Source organism: Syngnathus scovelli, unplaced genomic scaffold, assembly GCF_024217435.2.
Source record: "Syngnathus scovelli strain Florida unplaced genomic scaffold, RoL_Ssco_1.2 HiC_scaffold_73, whole genome shotgun sequence".
Taxonomy (NCBI): domain Eukaryota; kingdom Metazoa; phylum Chordata; class Actinopteri; order Syngnathiformes; family Syngnathidae; genus Syngnathus; species Syngnathus scovelli.
Genome location: NW_026061656.1, coordinates 28,580 through 45,755, shown reverse-complemented (window position 1 = coordinate 45,755; position 17,176 = coordinate 28,580). Strand labels below are relative to the sequence as shown.

The following is a 17,176-nucleotide window of genomic DNA, read 5'->3' as shown; positions in this document are numbered from 1 at the left end:
TCAAAGCAGGGAAGACCCCGGGCCCAGACGGCATCTGGCCGAGACTGCTCAGGGATTGTGCGGACCAGCTGAGTGGTGTGGTCAGGTACCTGTTCAACCTAAGCCTGAGCCTGAACAAGGTCCCAGTACTGTGGAAGACCTCCTGCGTGGTCCCTGTACCAAAGGTGCCATGCCCCAAGGAGCCTAACCACTTCAGGCCTATTGCCTTGACTTCCCACCTGATGAAGACTATGAAGAGGATCATCCTGGGTCACCTGCGTTCACTAGTGGGAGCGCAGCTGGACCCCCTGCAGTTTGCTTACCTGCCTGGTGTTGGGGTGGACAATGCATTGATTTATTTACTGCACAGAACACTGCTTCACCTGGAGGACAACAGGAGCACTGGGAAGATCATGTTCTTTGTTTTCTTCAGCGCTTTTAACACCATCCAGCCGTCACTGCTTAGGGTGAAGATGGAGAAGGCGGGTGTGGACCAGTGCCTGACTGCATGGACAACGGACTTCCTCACCGACCGGCCGCAGTTTGTGAGGTTACATCGCAGTGAGTCCGACGTGGTGCACTGCAGCACTGGTGTCCCCCAGGGTAGGGTGCTCCTTTCCTTTTCACCCTGTTCACGTCAGACTTTACCCACGACACCGCGCACTGCCAAATCCAGAAGTTCTCCGACGACATGGCCATTGTTTGAAATGTCGCAGAGGGGAACGATCTGGAATATAGGTTGGTCATCAAGGACTTTGTCAGCTGGTGTGAGCTCAACCAGCATCAGGTGAACAACACCAGCAAGACGAAGGGGTTGATTGTGAGCTTCGGGAGGACAGCACCCATCTTCACTCCAATGAACATCCAGGGATCGGACAGTGAGGTAGTGGAGAACTACAAATTCCTGGGTGTTCGCCTTAACAACAAACTGGACTGGACTGGACTGGACTGATCACACCCATATCCTGTACAAAAAGGGCCAGAGTCGCCTCCATCTGCTGAGGAGACTGAGGTCCTTCGGTGTGTGCAGGGCTCTCCTCCGGACCTTCTATGACTCTATGGTGGCCTCGGCCATCATCTACGCTGTGGTCTGCTGGGGTGGGGGCAGTAGTGACCGGGACAGGGGGGGACTGAATAAGATGCTCAGAAGAGCGAGCTCTGTTCTGGGCTGTCCCCTGGACTCCATTGAGGTTGTGGGTGAGAGGAGGACGTTGATTAAGCTTAAATCCATCATGGACAACACCTCTCACCACCTCCATGAGAGTGTGCGGTTCCTGAGCAGCTCCTTTCGCGGCAGACTTTTGCACCCTCGGTGTAGGAAGGAACGGTTCCTCAGGTCCTTCATTCCCTCTGCTGTCAGACTTTACAACATGCATGCCGCCTGATAAAATGAATGTGTTTCGTCTCTACTAGCAGCACTTGTGTTTATCCTTGTCTGTTATTTACTCTTTTTTGTAATTCTGGCACTTGTTTTATTCTTGCACTCGTATTATTATTGCACTGATATGCGCTGCTGTGACAAGTGAATTTCCCTGCTGTGGGATGAATAAAGTTCAATCAATCAGTCAAGAGTTGGTTCAGACTGAAGTCAAGTTTTTGATTTCAAAGCATGACACGTTAAATTGACTATGAAAGGGATCGTCTGATCCGAAGTCAGGTGCCTTATCCATTAGGCCACATCGCCATGTGAAATACTCCATGTTTTCAGTGTGGCCTTGATAAGACTGTTTAACGGTTCCCAACAAGCAAGGATGCCCAATGTGGGAACCGAACCCACGGCCCTGAGTTTAAGAGTCGCATGTTCTCCCCACTGAGCTAACCAGGCTTTTCGACCTTGGAATTGTTTCATTTTTTCATTTTTTTTGAATGGGTTAGGGGAAATAGAGAAATGTTTTAAGTGTGGCCTCTGAAACACATCTATTGATAAGACTAAAGAATCAAAGGTTCCCGACAAGTGTGGGCTGCCCAATATGGGGATAGAACCCACAACCCTGAGATTAAGACTTGCATGCTCTACCACCTGAGCTAACCAGGCTTCTCCTATTAAGAACTGTTTCATTCTTTCACTTTTTTAATGGGTTTGGTTCACGAAAACCAGAAGCCACGTTTTAAATCTGGCCTCTGAAACACATTCGTTGATAAGACTAAACATTTAAAGGTTCCCAACAAGTGGCAGCTGTCCAATGTTGTCTCTAGTTGGAAACCCCAGCCCGAGTTGGAAACCCTAATTGGAAACCCTTGCCCCAGTTGGAATTCCTAGTTTGAAACCCTACCCGGAGTTGGAACCCTAGTTGGAAACCCTAGCCCTAGTTGGAAATGCTGGCTCTAGTGTGCAATAGAGAAAGCATTTTTTCTTTTGGTTTTTGTCACTTTGTTGCACTGAAAATGGAGATTGGGGGGGAGTCAGCACAACAAAAAAGAAATCAGAAACCAAAACCTTTCTGACAGTATAGAAAAGAATAATAAATAATACATAGAATAAGGTTTACTGTCTGTGAAGTTGAGTTTAATTGAAATGGCCAGTGGTTGAATCAATTTTACAGTAAAATAGCTTTGTAAAACCAACTATTCATGGCCTCGGTAGCGCAGGCGGTAGCGCGTCAGTCTAGTAAACTGAAAGTCGTGAGTTCAACCCTCACACGGGGCTATGTTTTATTTAGTCCTAACCCTAACTCGAGCCCTTGTTGGAAACCCTAGCCCCAGTTGGAAACCCAACTTTGAGAATGGTCAGACAGAAGTACCTTTTTCTTTTGATGAAGTTCAGTTTGATGGAAATGGCCGGTGGTTGAATCAATTTTACAGTAAAATAGAATTTTAAGACAGGTGCCACAAATTCTCGTTGGCGCAGGCGGTAGCGCGTCAGTGTCGTAATCTGAAAGTCGAGAGTTTGATCCTCACACGGTGCATGATTTATATATATTCCAACCCTAAATCTAGCCCTACCTGTAAACCCTAGTCCTAGTTGGAAATCCTAGCCCTAGCCTAGTTAAGTTTGATCAAAATGGGCGGTGGTTGAATCAATTTTACAGTAAAAAACAATTGCACAAATTGCAAATGCATAGCCTCGTTCGCGGAAGTGGTAGTGTGTCAGTCTCATAATCTGGAGGTCGTAAATTCGACCCTCACACAGGGCACACTTTTATATAGTCCTAACTCTAGCCCGAATTGGAAACCCTCATCCTCGTTGGAAGCCCCAGTTGGAAACCCTGGCCACAATTTGAAACCTTAGTTGGCTTCCCTAACCCGAGTTGGAAACCCTAGTTTCAGAATGCTCAGACTAAAAGTCACTTTATCTTTCTGTGAAGTTCAGTTTGATTGAAATGGCCGGTGGTTGGATCAATTTTACAGTAAAAAAGAATTGTAAAACTGTAAATGCACAGCCTCATTAATGCAGGTGCTAGCATGCCAGTCTCACAATCTAAAGGTCAAGAGTTCGGTCCTCAGGTGGGGCAGACTTTTTATATACCTAGTCCAAACTAGCCCTAACCCTAACTCTAGCCCTAGTTGGAAACCCTAGTCCTAGTTGGAAGCCTTAGTTGAAAACCCTATTTTCAGTAGGGAGCAGGTTGCTCAGACTAAAATAACTTTTTCTTCTTTTAAGGGGTAGGGCAGCAAAGTAAGCAGGGATTGTGAATATCAGCAAGCACAGGTTGCTCAACTGGAGTCAAGAGAAACAAATTAAAAATTGTACATCAGATGAAAAATGTGCCTCTTTCTTTTGGCTTTTGTCACTGACATTTGGGGTCACCACAACAAAGATCAAAACAGCACAAAAACAGTTTACCTATATTTTGTCACGTCTCGCCCCCAACTGCTCCACTATGTGTCTGTCTTGGTTTCTGTCTGTGTGCTCGCCCCTCCCCTCCTGTGTGCCCATGATCAGTGTGATTGTTCCCACCTGCTTCTCGTTACCTGTCGTGTATAAAAGTCCTGTCTGCCCCTCTCTCCCTGTCGGATCATTGGTTTTGGTTTTGGTTGCTGTCGTTCGGTGTTGGCGTGCTGTCTTGGTGCCGTCGTGTCCTGCTGTCTTCTTGTTTCACGTCCTGGTCAGTCAAGTTATTGTTTAGGTCATGTCAGTTTACCGAGTCTGTATTTTGAGTTGCTTCGGTGGACCCTGGTCCGGGCTGCACTTGGTCGTCCTGCTCCATGCTCCACACCCGACCGTGACATATTTTCCTCTTTCAATTTGATGATACACTAGACATGAATACCTGTTTAGATTTGAAATCTTATCCATTAGGCCAGATAGCCATACAGGAAATTCTGACAAGTGATAGCAGTGCAATGATTTTTGAGCATATACAGTAAATCTACAGCCTAGATTCAAGTGGAGTTAACTGACTGGATCAGAAGATTAAGGGGTTCAAGTCCCTTCGTTGTCAATTTAATGAATGTCAAGAGGAAAGTAGCCTAGTGGATAATGTGTCAAACATTAAATAATAGTTTTTATTTTGTTTCTGCATTACCCAATACATCTCCTTCACATTGTGACACATTCTCCCATTATCTGTCTGTGTTAGGTAGAGAAAAAGATTTTAAAGGAAAGGTAAGTATTGTTGTGTTGTGTTTTGTTGTATTGTGTGTTGTCATTACCGTATTTTCTGGACTATAAGTCACGTTTCTTTTCATAGTTTGGGTGGGGGGGCGACTTATACTGAGGAGCAACTTATACGTGATTTTTTGTCACAAATTTTCAAAATAAAAAAAAAAAACGAAAAATGGATAAACGAACCGTGATGTAGCAAGGGATTACTGTAGTTTGAACTGCAAGTGACATCAGCGGCGCGGCGGTTGTTTACTTAAAGGACAAAGGATTCGATCACGGGATGACGAAGATGACGAAGGGCCCCATGTACTACCGGCATCTTTAGTGGCTTTGCTTGTAAGTGACACAGAGGACGAAGAGTTTTTTTTTTCCCAATGATCATCACACACACATCTGGGTGTGGTGAGATTTGTCCTCTGCATTCAACCCATCCCCGTGTGATTTTGATCCATCCCCTGGGGGAGAGGGGAGCAGTGAGCAGCAGCGGTGCCGCGCTCGGGAATCATTTGGTGATCTAACACCCAATTCCACCCCTTAATGTTGAGTGCCAAGCAGGGAGGCAATGGGTCCCATTTTTATAGGTATGACCCGGCCGGGGTTTGAACCCACAACCTTCCAGTCTCAGGGTGGACACTCTACCACTAGTTTGAAGGATTTAATGATTTGGAGTGACACAGAAGGTTTGAAAAACTATTATATGTTTCACGCACACCCGGTCCTATTCTATGGAGCTCTCTTCCACCTCTGTGGCTGGAAGTGCCACCTCCAGGGATGGAAGTCCACGCTGCCACACGCCTGGAAGTCGATGCCGGTGCTTGGGGCTGTGTGGCGGTGAACTGTTTATGTTATTGTTATTTGATATATTTGTCATTTTCAAAACTTGTTCAGGAAAAAAAATATTATTCAGTGGTAATGTTGGACGTTTTCAATAAATACAAATTCATACAGTTTTAGGGTTCTCAGGTTAAAAAAGGCAATGCATGCACGGGGGCCCCCAGGGCTGCGTGCTTAGTCCATTGCTCTTCACCCTGCTGACGCATGACTGCACTGCGACCTACAGCGACAACCGCATAGTGAAGTTTGCTGACGACACGACTCTGGTGGGTCTCATCACGAAGGGCGACGAGACTCGGTACAGGTCGGAAGTTGACCTTCTGACCATGTGGTGCAGGGACAACAACCTCCTGCTGAACGTCAATAAGACCAAGGAAATCGTTGTTGACTTCCGGAAGGGTCACACAACACACCTGCCGCTGATCATCGACGGTGCTGTGGTGGAGTGGGTGAGCTGCACCAAGTTCCTGGGGGTGCACATCAGTGAGGACCTCTCCTGGTCCGCAAACACCTCGTCACTGGCAAAGAAAGCTCAGCGCCGCCTGTACTTCCTGCGGAAGCTCAGGCGTGCATGTGCTCCTCAGGCAGTCCTGTCTACATTCTACCGTGGCACCATTGAGAGCGTCCTCACCAGTTGCATCGCTGTCTGGGGTGGTAACTGCACTGAACAGAACTTGAAGGCCCTGCAGCGCATAGTGAATACGGCTGGTAAGATTATTGGTGCTTCGCTCCCCTCCCTGAAGGACATTTACACCTCCCATCTCGCCCGCAAGGCAACCTCGATTGCCAGAGATGTGAGTCACCCGGCTCACTCTTTGTTTGACCTTCTGCCCTCTGGGAAGAGGTATAGGAGCCTGCGCTCCCGCACCACCAGACTCGCCAACAGCTTCTTTCTCCAGGCTGTTAGGGCCCTGAACTCGCTACCCCCTTCTGCGTAGCGTGCGGCACTGTTGCGCTATTTTCTGGAATGTCTGCTGTACGCACACTTGCTCCTTTTTTTGCTCCTCTTATTTATTTATTTATTTGTTGTGTTATTTATTCATTATTTATTCAGCACGCTTTTGTTATACTTGTTTACTTGTTTGTCTGTTGTGGGCCATGTCTTGTCACCATGGGATAGGGGGGAACGAAATTTCGGTTTCTTTGTATGTCTTCGGCATGTGGACAAATTGACAATAAAGCTGACTTTGACTTTGACTTTGACTTAAACAGTTCTACGAATCCTGTTTCATCCACTGAGTGTGTATGTGTGCCACACGTTTTTAGCAATTAAGCCCGTGACTGAAAATGGCGTGTGCGGTAAAGACGTCGGCCCATGATCAAGAAGGTGGTTCACCCCATGTGAGGCTCAGCCATTGCACTACGGTTGTGCTGACCTCTGCAAATTCCCCTACTGTGTGAATCTTGACTGCATTATTTCTGGTAGTGGGGGACTGTGTTCGCGCTCTCCTCTGGTCTTTCTGATGAAAACAAAAATTAAGCGCAGTAGTATGCACATGGAGTTTAAGTCTGCGATGCTGTGACACACTGAACGCTTTTGACTATGTAATTAACTGTACTCTGGAACTGTGTGTCAGGGTTCTCCAGATTATTCTTATCGTATGATTATGTTGGAATGCAGCCTGTAATAAATAACCTAGCTAGATTAGTTTTATGCTTATGTTGGAATGCAACCTGTGATAAATCACCTAGCGTGTCCCATCCTACACAAAGTCGTAAAACACCCCTTGCTATGTTTTGACTAGAGGTCAAGGGCTTTCTCTATTCAGTCCACTCTTACCCCCACCCTGTTTCTCTTAATAAAAATGCTCTTGCAGGAGGCGAGAGTCAGACCTCCATTCGAACATCGCTGTACGCACAGCGACGAATGGACTCTCCACCTGCAGGTGTCTAAAGGGACTTACTCGTCTCCCGTGTGGTTCTTGCAAAATAAGTTGGACTGAGCGAATCTCTAACACTGTGCATTTGCTCGCTAAACTGTATTCACCAAATTAGCAAATGCAAAATAATATGTAATTACCACGTTCCTGACTCGTCATATGATATGAATGTATCAAAACCTTTTTGTCGGCTGTAGGTCTGTCTTTTTAAGAATGCGCCCGATTGTTGTTCCTCATACATCACAAGTATGGATTTCTAGAAAACAACTTTTACTTTCTAAAGTAAAATGACAGAAATATTTTCTAATGTCAAATATCAAACGCCACCAACGCAGTGGAGGTGAATTACACTCCAAACCATGCCAGCAACGTCAAAAGCCTCAATTATTTGCGACACAAGGGAGACATAGAGCATTTCCGAAGTTTGAAAAATCATTTGAGAAATTACGATCGTATTTTGTTTCCCGATTTGTGTTGAATAAAGTTATGAAATTACAAATTTTCAAGTAAAACACAGGGATGGGATCATTTCCCGTTCTCTCAGACCAAAAGTACACGTACCAAGACATACAACTGTTTTTACCATCAATAATCAAAATAGACGCCCAATATAATTGAAAGAACGAGCGCCATCAGTGTTCGATCAGATACCTACAATCCTGTGCGCCAACAATGTTTAAAGTAAGTGAGACATTAATGAACACAAAATACTCGTTTAAACATTCTATTTTGCTTGAGTCCTTGTAAGTATAGTAAATCCATCAACTTCTATTGTTTGTATTAGAAGGAATGGTTGCTGCAATTTGAGTGTGAGACCGCCTGTGAATTTAGTGAGACCAGCAGTGGGGTGGCCCGTTTTGACTCAGATTTTCAGATCACTCGTTTCTCTTCAGATCGAATAAATCTTTCGCCTTTTACTAAAGATTTCTGTGGAGAGGAACAATAAAGAGTATACCATTTCCGTGGAGAGGAACAATAAGAGTATATCTCAATTTGTTGATGCTCTGCGAAAGAATATCAATATTGCAACGGATAGCCGCCTATATCATACTCCGTGCAACAATCATACGTTCACATAATTCATACCGGCACGTGTGAACATGTTCACATAAACAGAGAAATTATGCCGAGTGCAGACAGACAATCACGTTTAAAACCTCGTTTATCATCCATCCATTTATCCATCCTATTCCGCTTATCCGGGTTGGGTCGAGGGGGAGACCGCTTTAGGAGGGACTCCCAGGCTTCCCTCTCCCCAGCCACTTCATCCAACTCAACCCGGGGAATCCCAAGGCGTTCCCAGGCCAGCCGAGAGACATAGTCTTTCCAGCACGTCCTGGATCGCCCGCGAGGTCTCCTACCGGTGGGACATGTCCGGAACACTTCCAAAGGGAGGCGTCCAGGAGGCATCCTGATGAGATGCCTGAGCCACCTCATCTGGCTCCTCTCACCGTAGAAGAGCAGCGGCTCTACTCCGAGTCCCTCCCGGATGACCAAGCTTCTCAAGGGAGAGCCCGGACACCCTGCAGAGGAAACTCATTTCGGCCGCTTGTATTCTGGATCTCGTTCTTTGGGTCACGACCCAAAGCTCGTGACCATAGTTGAGGGTAGGAGCGTAGATCGACCGGTAAATTGAGAGCTTTGCCTTTTGTCTCAGCTCTCTCTTCACCACGACGGATTAGTACAGAGTTCGCATTACTGCCGACGCTGCACCAAACCGCCTGTCGATCTCGCGCTCCATCCTGCTCTCACTCGTGAACAAGACCCAAAGATACTTGAACTCCTCCACTTGGGGCAGGATCTCATCCCCGATCCGGAGAGGGCATCCCACCCTTTTCCGACCGAGGACCATGGCCTCGGATTTGGAGGTGCTGACCCTCATCCCGACCACTTCACACTCGGCTGCGAACCACCCCAGTGAGAGCTGGAGATCACGGCTTGAAGAAGCCAACAGCACCACGTCATCTGCAAAAAGCAGAGACGCAATGCTGAGGTCCCAGAACTGGACCCCCTCAACGCCTTGGCTGCGTCTAGAAATTCTGTCCATAACCATTATGAACAGAATCGGTGACAAAGGGCAGCCTTGGCAGAGTCCAGCCCTCACTGGGAAAGAATCTGACTTACTGCCAGAAATGCGGACCAAACTCTGGTATTGGTGATACAGGGACCAAACCGCCCTTATCAGTTGGCTCAGCACCCCGTACTCCCGAAGCACCCTCCACAAAACTTCCCGAAGGACACGATTGAACCCCTTCTCCAAGTCCACAAAACACATGTGGACAGGTTGGGCGAACTCCCATGCCCCCTCGAGGATCCTGCCCAGGGTGTAGAGCTGGTCCACTGTTCCATGGCCAGGACAAAAGCCACACTGCTCCTCCTTAATCCGAGGTTCGACCTCCCGACAGACCATCATCTCCAGCACCCCTGAATAGACCTTACCAGGGAGGCTGAGGAGTGTGATTCCCCTATAGTTGGAACACAACCTCCGGTCTCCCGTCTTAAAGAGGGGAACCACCACCCCAGTCTGCCAATCCAGAGGCACCGTCCCCGATGTCCACGCAATGCTGTAGAGGCGTGTCAGCCATGATAGTCCCACAACATCCAGAGCCTTTAAAAACTCTGGGCGGATCTCATCCACCCCCGGGGCCATGCCCCAGAGGACTTTTTTGATTACCTCAGTGAGTTCGACCCCAGAGATTGGAGAGTCCACCTCAGAGTCTCCAGGCCCTGTTTCCACAATGGAAGGCGTGTCGGTGGAATTGAGGAGGTCTTCAAAGTACTCTCCCCACCGACTCACGACGTCCCGTGTCGAGGTCAGCAGCACGTCATCTCCAGTGTAAACAGTGTTGACGGTGCACTGGTTCCCCCTCCTGAGACGCCGGATGGTGGACCAGAATTTCCTCGAAGCCATCCGGAAGTCATTCTCCATGGCCTCGCCAAACTCCTCCCACGCCCAGCTCGGGCTCCTTTTCAGTCAGAGAGGCGATATTCCATGTCCCAAGAGTCAGCTTCTGCAGCCAGGGATCGGTCCGCCAAGGTCCCTGCCTTTTTCCGCCGCCCATTTTGCACTGCACCCGACCCCTTTGGCCCCTCCGGCAGGTGGTGAGCCCATGGGAAGGGGGACCCATGTTTCCTTTTCGGGCTGTGCCCAGCCGGGCCCCGTGGGCGAAGGCCTGGCCACCAGACGCTCGCCTTCGAGCCCCACCTCCACGCCTGGCTCCAGATGTGGGGCCCGGTGACCCGCGTCCGGGCGAGGGAAAACAAAATCCATTTATGTTTTTCTTCATAAGGGGCTTGTGAGAGCCGTGCTTTGTCTGGCCCTTCACCTAGGATCCGTTTGCCATGGATGACCCTACCAGGGGCATGAAGCCCCAGACAAGATGGCTGCTAGGATCATTGGGGCGTGCAAACCCCTCCTCCACGGTAAAGTGATGACTAACGAAGGGGCTTCGTTTATCAATGCAGTTTAACTTCTGGTGGGACCCATTTGAATTGGCACATGCCAGTCTATTGTAATTTGGCAAAAAATATTGTTTTTAAATAAAAAACAATAACCAACCCTGTCAATTGCACAAGCACTCCTCTTTACTGTTCACAAGCACAATCACAAGTACAAGTCGTCTTCATCCATAAGCACATGAGTCTTTCCTTGTTAAAACACAGCAGCCCTACAAAAAATGTTCCATCAACTTTTAGTGTCTTAATAGACAATGATGGTATTTATTTAAATATTGAAACAAAATATCTACCTCCTTCAATGTTACACGTGAATGCACATACAGAGAGAAGTTTTATTCATTTTGATAAGGCTACATGAAGCAAAATATAAAGGTGAATACACACTGTTTTCGTGCACCATTTTAGCCCAATTCCATCATTTCCTTGTCTGTCTGTGCCTCCTTACCAGCAAATTTCTGGAAGTCCACATGGCGTCTTTGATGGCAGCAAAAGTGAGCCACTGCTTTGTAAAGTCTTCTTGCTTGATTTTCAACGGGCTCACCCCATAGAGTACAAGGTTCAAGATTCAAGATTCAAGAGTTTTTTATTCGCCATGTTTGAGCGTGCCAAACAAGGAATTTGACTTCGGTAAATCACAGCCTCTGTTCAACATTTAGGTGACTAACAACAACATGTGAAAAATGAAAGATATTCTCAAACATCCCCTGATCTTAAACTGATCTTAAACTCCCAAGAGGGCAAGGAAAAACTCATAACTCCAGCTAGGGGAAATGAGAAACCTTGAGAAGAGACCACAGATGGGAGGGTCCCTCTTCGAGGATGACCAGGCTGCAATGGATGCAGAGAGGACACATAGTACAAACAGTGTAAACAAAAAAGGTGTGGAAAGCGGGATGTTATTGCACAGTAATGACTCTGAGACTCTAAGAGTGGTGTGAGTTCATCAGAGCGACAGCCTGGGGGAAGAAGCTGTCTCTGTGTCTGCTGGTTTTAGTGTACAGAGCTCTATAACGGCGTCCGGAGGGGAGTAGTTCAAACAGGCTGCAACCTGGGTGCGAAGGGTCTGTTGAGATGTTGATGTCTGCATTCAACACTTCCCTTGCCGGGAACTGCAGGTCGCCCACAGGTATACGGCAGCCATGAACTACCTGAGCAGGTGCCACACTGACTCCTGGGCGCCACAGCCAGGTCGGGGGCACGTTGAGAGCGCTGATATGCCCCGGGAGTGCATAACGGACCTGACTGGGAGGCCATCATGGGCCACCATCCACGACAGGTCCCAACAAGTTTGTTTCGAGAGGGCGGGGTGGTTGACGTTGTGCCAAACTGTTGTGGGCTCGCCGAATGCGGGTCCGAGCACTGGACAAACCACTTCCCGCTGTACGACAGAGATCATAGATCTGTGACTTGTTAAAATGTCACTATTTTCTTGCTCTAATTTAAAGTTCTTCAAAAACTTTTTGGTGAAGAAATAAGAAGGTGGCGCGTTAAAAGACACAGGAATTCATTGGTCGATGGGTATTAGCTTTAGTTTCCGGAGGTATGTGTCACGTCTCGCCCTGCTCCACTATGTGTCTGTCTTGGTTTCTGTCTGTGTGCTCGCCCCTCCCCTCCTGTGTGCCCATGATCAGTGTGATTGTTCCCACCTGCCTCTCGTTACCTGTCGTGTATAAAAGTCCTGTCTGCCCCTCTCTCCCTGTCGGATCATTGGTTTTGGTCATTGGTTTTGGTCATTGGTTTTGGTTCCTGTCGTTCGGTGTGTCGTCCTGTCTTGGTGCCGTCATGTCCTGCTGTCTTCTTGTTCCACGTCCCGGTCAGTCAGTCAAGTTATTGTTTAAGTCATGTCAGTTTATCGAGTCTGTATTTTGAGTTGCTTCAATAAACCCTGGTCCGAGCTGCACTTGGTCGTCCTGCTCCATGCTCCACCACCCAACCGTGACAGTATGAGCCCATCCAGAATTGTGTCATTGCTTGGCTTTTCGATGCATTTGGTGTAACGAGCGCGCTTCGCAGGTGCAGGGCAACATATCTGCTTCCGAGGAAGAGTTTTAAGTTCGGGACTCCTTCTCCTCTATTTTTTTTCTTTTTCTTCATGGTGTCCCTCTTCAGTCCCTCTGACTTGGATTTCCAGGTGAAGTAAAAAATGGCTCGGTCCAATTCTAAAAGCAACTTACTTGCTGGGATGAAAACAGAACTGATTAGTAAAAGCAAGGGTAAAATCACCACTTTTATGGTTAAAATTCTCTCTTCTACGGTCAGCTCTCTTAATCCCCCAAACCCAAGAACAGATACTACACTTTATCTTAGCCAAAAGGCAGAGAAGCGATGGAGTATGCGAGTGAGGGACTCGCTTACAGGCTTCCCCGTCTACCCATTCTCACCAACGGTTTGTTAGAATAGGCCTCTTTGGCACATGTGATTAGCTAGGGAGCTTGAGCTATGCCATTATATCGCTGTAACACTTCTCTTGCTTTATTAGCTTTCTCTACTCTATGAAACCCTTTGCACATATGTAGAAGTCGCTCTCGGTTAAGATGACAAGGTCACACATTATCACACAGGCTAGGCAGTCGCCTCCTTGCAGGAAGGCGGCCAGAGTAGTATAAGAGCAGGAACCTTGGCGCTGGGAGAGGAACCTTCTTCTGCATCTCGCAGAAAGGGCTCCACAGCTGTGCATCAATCATTTTGGCATACATTAAATAGTTAAACTGTGAAGGCTTTCTCTTGGTAATTACTGTTAGCATATCGAGCATTAAAGATAAAGAACTGGGAACAAACCTAACAGGTTACAGTACGGAACAGAGTGCTGCTCTAATGGGCACTAAAAAATCGGCAAACTTGTCTGATGACTTATTTGTTCACTCTTCTTCATCCGCAGTAATGCATGTAGTAGTTCACGAGGCATATATGTGTCCCCTTTGACCAGTCTCTATCCAAATACACAGTGTAGATACCTATTAAAATGGTAGACCCGATGAACATGAAAGGCAAATGAGAATTTGCCAAGAACTTTCCAGGGTCATCATATGTACAACGGCTGCGCCAAAAGGAGTCAGGCCAGAAGAATACAGCGGAACTAACACAAGATTTGAACGCACGCCTTAGTAGAGACTGAGAGCCTAAATCCAGCGCTTCAGCGACACTACCTACCAACTGCAGTTTCAACATTGAATTCGGGCTGTGCCCAGCCGGGCCCCGTGGGCGAAGGCCTGGCCACCAGACGCTCGCCTTCGAGCCCCACCTCCACGCCTGGCTCCAGATGTGGGGCCCGGTGACCCGCGTCCGGGCGAGGGAAAACAAAATCCATTTATGTTTTTCTTCATAAGGGGCTTGTGAGAGCCGTGCTTTGTCTGGCCCTTCACCTAGGATCCGTTTGCCATGGATGACCCTACCAGGGGCATGAAGCCCCAGACAAGATGGCTGCTAGGATCATTGGGGCGTGCAAACCCCTCCTCCACGGTAAAGTGATGACTAACGAAGGGGCTTCGTTTATCAATGCAGTTTAACTTCTGGTGGGACCCATTTGAATTGGCACATGCCAGTCTATTGTAATTTGGCAAAAAATATTGTTTTTAAATAAAAACCAATAACCAACCCTGTCAATTGCACAAGCACTCCTCTTTACTGTTCACAAGCACAATCACAAGTACAAGTCGTCTTCATCCATAAGCACATGAGTCTTTCCTTGTTAAAACACAGCAGCCCTACAAAAAAATGTTCCATCAACTTTTAGTGTCTTAATAGACAATGATGGTATTTATTTATTGAAACAAAATATCTACCTCCTTCAATGTTACACGTGAATGCACATACAGAGAGAAGTTTTATTCATTTTGATAAGGCTACATGAAGCAAAATATAAAGGTGAATACACACTGTTTTCGTGCACCATTTTAGCCCAATTCCATCATTTCCTTGTCTGTCTGTGCCTCCTTACCAGCAAATTTCTGGAAGTCCACATGGCGTCTTTGATGGCAGCAAAAGTGAGCCACTGCTTTGTAAAGTCTTCTTGCTTGATTTTCAACGGGCTCACCCCATAGAGTACAAGGTTCAAGATTCAAGATTCAAGAGTTTTTTATTCGCCATGTTTGAGCGTGCCAAACAAGGAATTTGACTTCGGTAAATCACAGCCTCTGTTCAACATTTAGGTGACTAACAACAACATGTGAAAAATGAAAGATATTCTCAAACATCCCCTGATCTTAAACTGATCTTAAACTCCCAAGAGGGCAAGGAAAAACTCATAACTCCAGCTAGGGGAAATGAGAAACCTTGAGAAGAGACCACAGATGGGAGGGTCCCTCTTCGAGGATGACCAGGCTGCAATGGATGCAGAGAGGACACATAGTACAAACAGTGTAAACAAAAAAGGTGTGGAAAGCGGGATGTTATTGCACAGTAATGACTCTGAGACTCTAAGAGTGGTGTGAGTTCATCAGAGCGACAGCCTGGGGGAAGAAGCTGTCTCTGTGTCTGCTGGTTTTAGTGTACAGAGCTCTATAACGGCGTCCGGAGGGGAGTAGTTCAAACAGGCTGCAACCTGGGTGCGAAGGGTCTGTTGAGATGTTGATGTCTGCATTCAACACTTCCCTTGCCGGGAACTGCAGGTCGCCCACAGGTATACGGCAGCCATGAACTACCTGAGCAGGTGCCACACTGACTCCTGGGCGCCACAGCCAGGTCGGGGGCACGTTGAGAGCGCTGATATGCCCCGGGAGTGCATAACGGACCTGACTGGGAGGCCATCATGGGCCACCATCCACGACAGGTCCCAACAAGTTTGTTTCGAGAGGGCGGGGTGGTTGACGTTGTGCCAAACTGTTGTGGGCTCGCCGAATGCGGGTCCGAGCACTGGACAAACCACTTCCCGCTGTACGACAGAGATCATAGATCTGTGACTTGTTAAAATGTCACTATTTTCTTGCTGTAATTTAAAGTTCTTCAAAAACTTTTTGGTGAAGAAATAAGAAGGTGGCGCGTTAAAAGACACAGGAATTCATTGGTCGATGGGTATTAGCTTTAGTTTCCGGAGGTATGTGTCACGTCTCGCCCTGCTCCACTATGTGTCTGTCTTGGTTTCTGTCTGTGTGCTCGCCCCTCCCCTCCTGTGTGCCCATGATCAGTGTGATTGTTCCCACCTGCCTCTCGTTACCTGTCGTGTATAAAAGTCCTGTCTGCCCCTCTCTCCCTGTCGGATCATTGGTTTTGGTCATTGGTTTTGGTCATTGGTTTTGGTTCCTGTCGTTCGGTGTGTCGTCCTGTCTTGGTGCCGTCATGTCCTGCTGTCTTCTTGTTCCACGTCCCGGTCAGTCAGTCAAGTTATTGTTTAAGTCATGTCAGTTTACCGAGTCTGTATTTTGAGTTGCTTCAATAAACCCTGGTCCAAGCTGCACTTGGTCGTCCTGCTCCATGCTCCACCACCCGACCGTGACAGTATGAGCCCATCCAGAATCGTGTCATTGCTTGGCTTTTCGATGCATTTGGTGTAACGAGCGCGCTTCGCAGGTGCAGGGCAACATATCTGCTTCCGAGGAAGAGTTTTAAGTTCGGGACTCCTTCTCCTCTGTTTTTTTTTTTCTTTTTCTTCAGTCCCTCTGACTTGGATTTCCAGGTGAAGTAAAAAATGGCTCGGTCCAATTCTAAAAGCAACTTACTTGCTGGGATGAAAACAGAACTGATTAGTAAAAGCAAGGGTAAAATCACCACTTTTATGGTTAAAATTCTCTCTTCTACGGTCAGCTCTCTTAATCCCCCAAACCCAAGAACAGATACTACACTTTATCTTAGCCAAAAGGCAGAGAAGCGATGGAGTATGCGAGTGAGGGACTCGCTTACAGGCTTCCCCGTCTACCCATTCTCACCAACGGTTTGTTAGAATAGGCCTCTTTGGCACATGTGATTAGCTAGGGAGCTTGAGCTATGCCATTATATCGCTGTAACACTTCTCTTGCTTTATTAGCTTTCTCTACTCTATGAAACCCTTTGCACATATGTAGAAGTCGCTCTCGGTTAAGATGACAAGGTCACACATTATCACACAGGCTAGGCAGTCGCCTCCTTGCAGGAAGGCGGCCAGAGTAGTATAAGAGCAGGAACCTTGGCGCTGGGAGAGGAACCTTCTTCTGCATCTCGCAGAAAGGGCTCCACAGCTGTGCATCAATCATTTTGGCATACATTAAATAGTTAAACTGTGAAGGCTTTCTCTTGGTAATTACTGTTAGCATATCGAGCATTAAAGATAAAGAACTGGGAACAAACCTAACAGGTTACAGTACGGAACAGAGTGCTGCTCTAATGGGCACTAAAAAATCGGCAAACTTGTCTGATGACTTATTTGTTCACTCTTCTTCATCCGCAGTAATGCATGTAGTAGTTCACGAGGCATATATGTGTCCCCTTTGACCAGTCTCTATCCAAATACACAGTGTAGATACCTATTAAAATGGTAGACCCGATGAACATGAAAGGCAAATGAGAA

At 47.2% G+C, this 17,176-nt stretch overlaps 2 non-coding genes and 3 pseudogenes across 2 annotated transcripts; 3 read left to right on the top strand and 2 right to left on the bottom strand.

Annotated features, from left to right (window-relative positions):
- The first annotated feature begins 2,553 nt into the window (after positions 1-2,553).
- On the top strand, positions 2,554-2,626 carry trnat-agu (transfer RNA threonine (anticodon AGU)). The gene has a single exon. It is a non-coding gene; the product is annotated as a tRNA-Thr (tRNA).
- Positions 2,627-6,647: 4,021 nt separating this feature from the next.
- On the top strand, positions 6,648-6,813 carry LOC125973104 (U1 spliceosomal RNA). Its single transcript, XR_007483010.1, has one exon. It is a non-coding gene; the product is annotated as a U1 spliceosomal RNA (small nuclear RNA).
- Positions 6,814-8,114: 1,301 nt separating this feature from the next.
- LOC125973108 (U5 spliceosomal RNA) lies at positions 8,115-8,199 on the top strand (annotated as a pseudogene).
- Positions 8,200-12,817: 4,618 nt separating this feature from the next.
- On the bottom strand, positions 12,818-13,025 carry LOC125973107 (U2 spliceosomal RNA; annotated as a pseudogene).
- A 3,272-nt stretch (positions 13,026-16,297) lies between these two features.
- LOC125973106 (U2 spliceosomal RNA) lies at positions 16,298-16,505 on the bottom strand (annotated as a pseudogene).
- Positions 16,506-17,176: the final 671 nt, after the last annotated feature.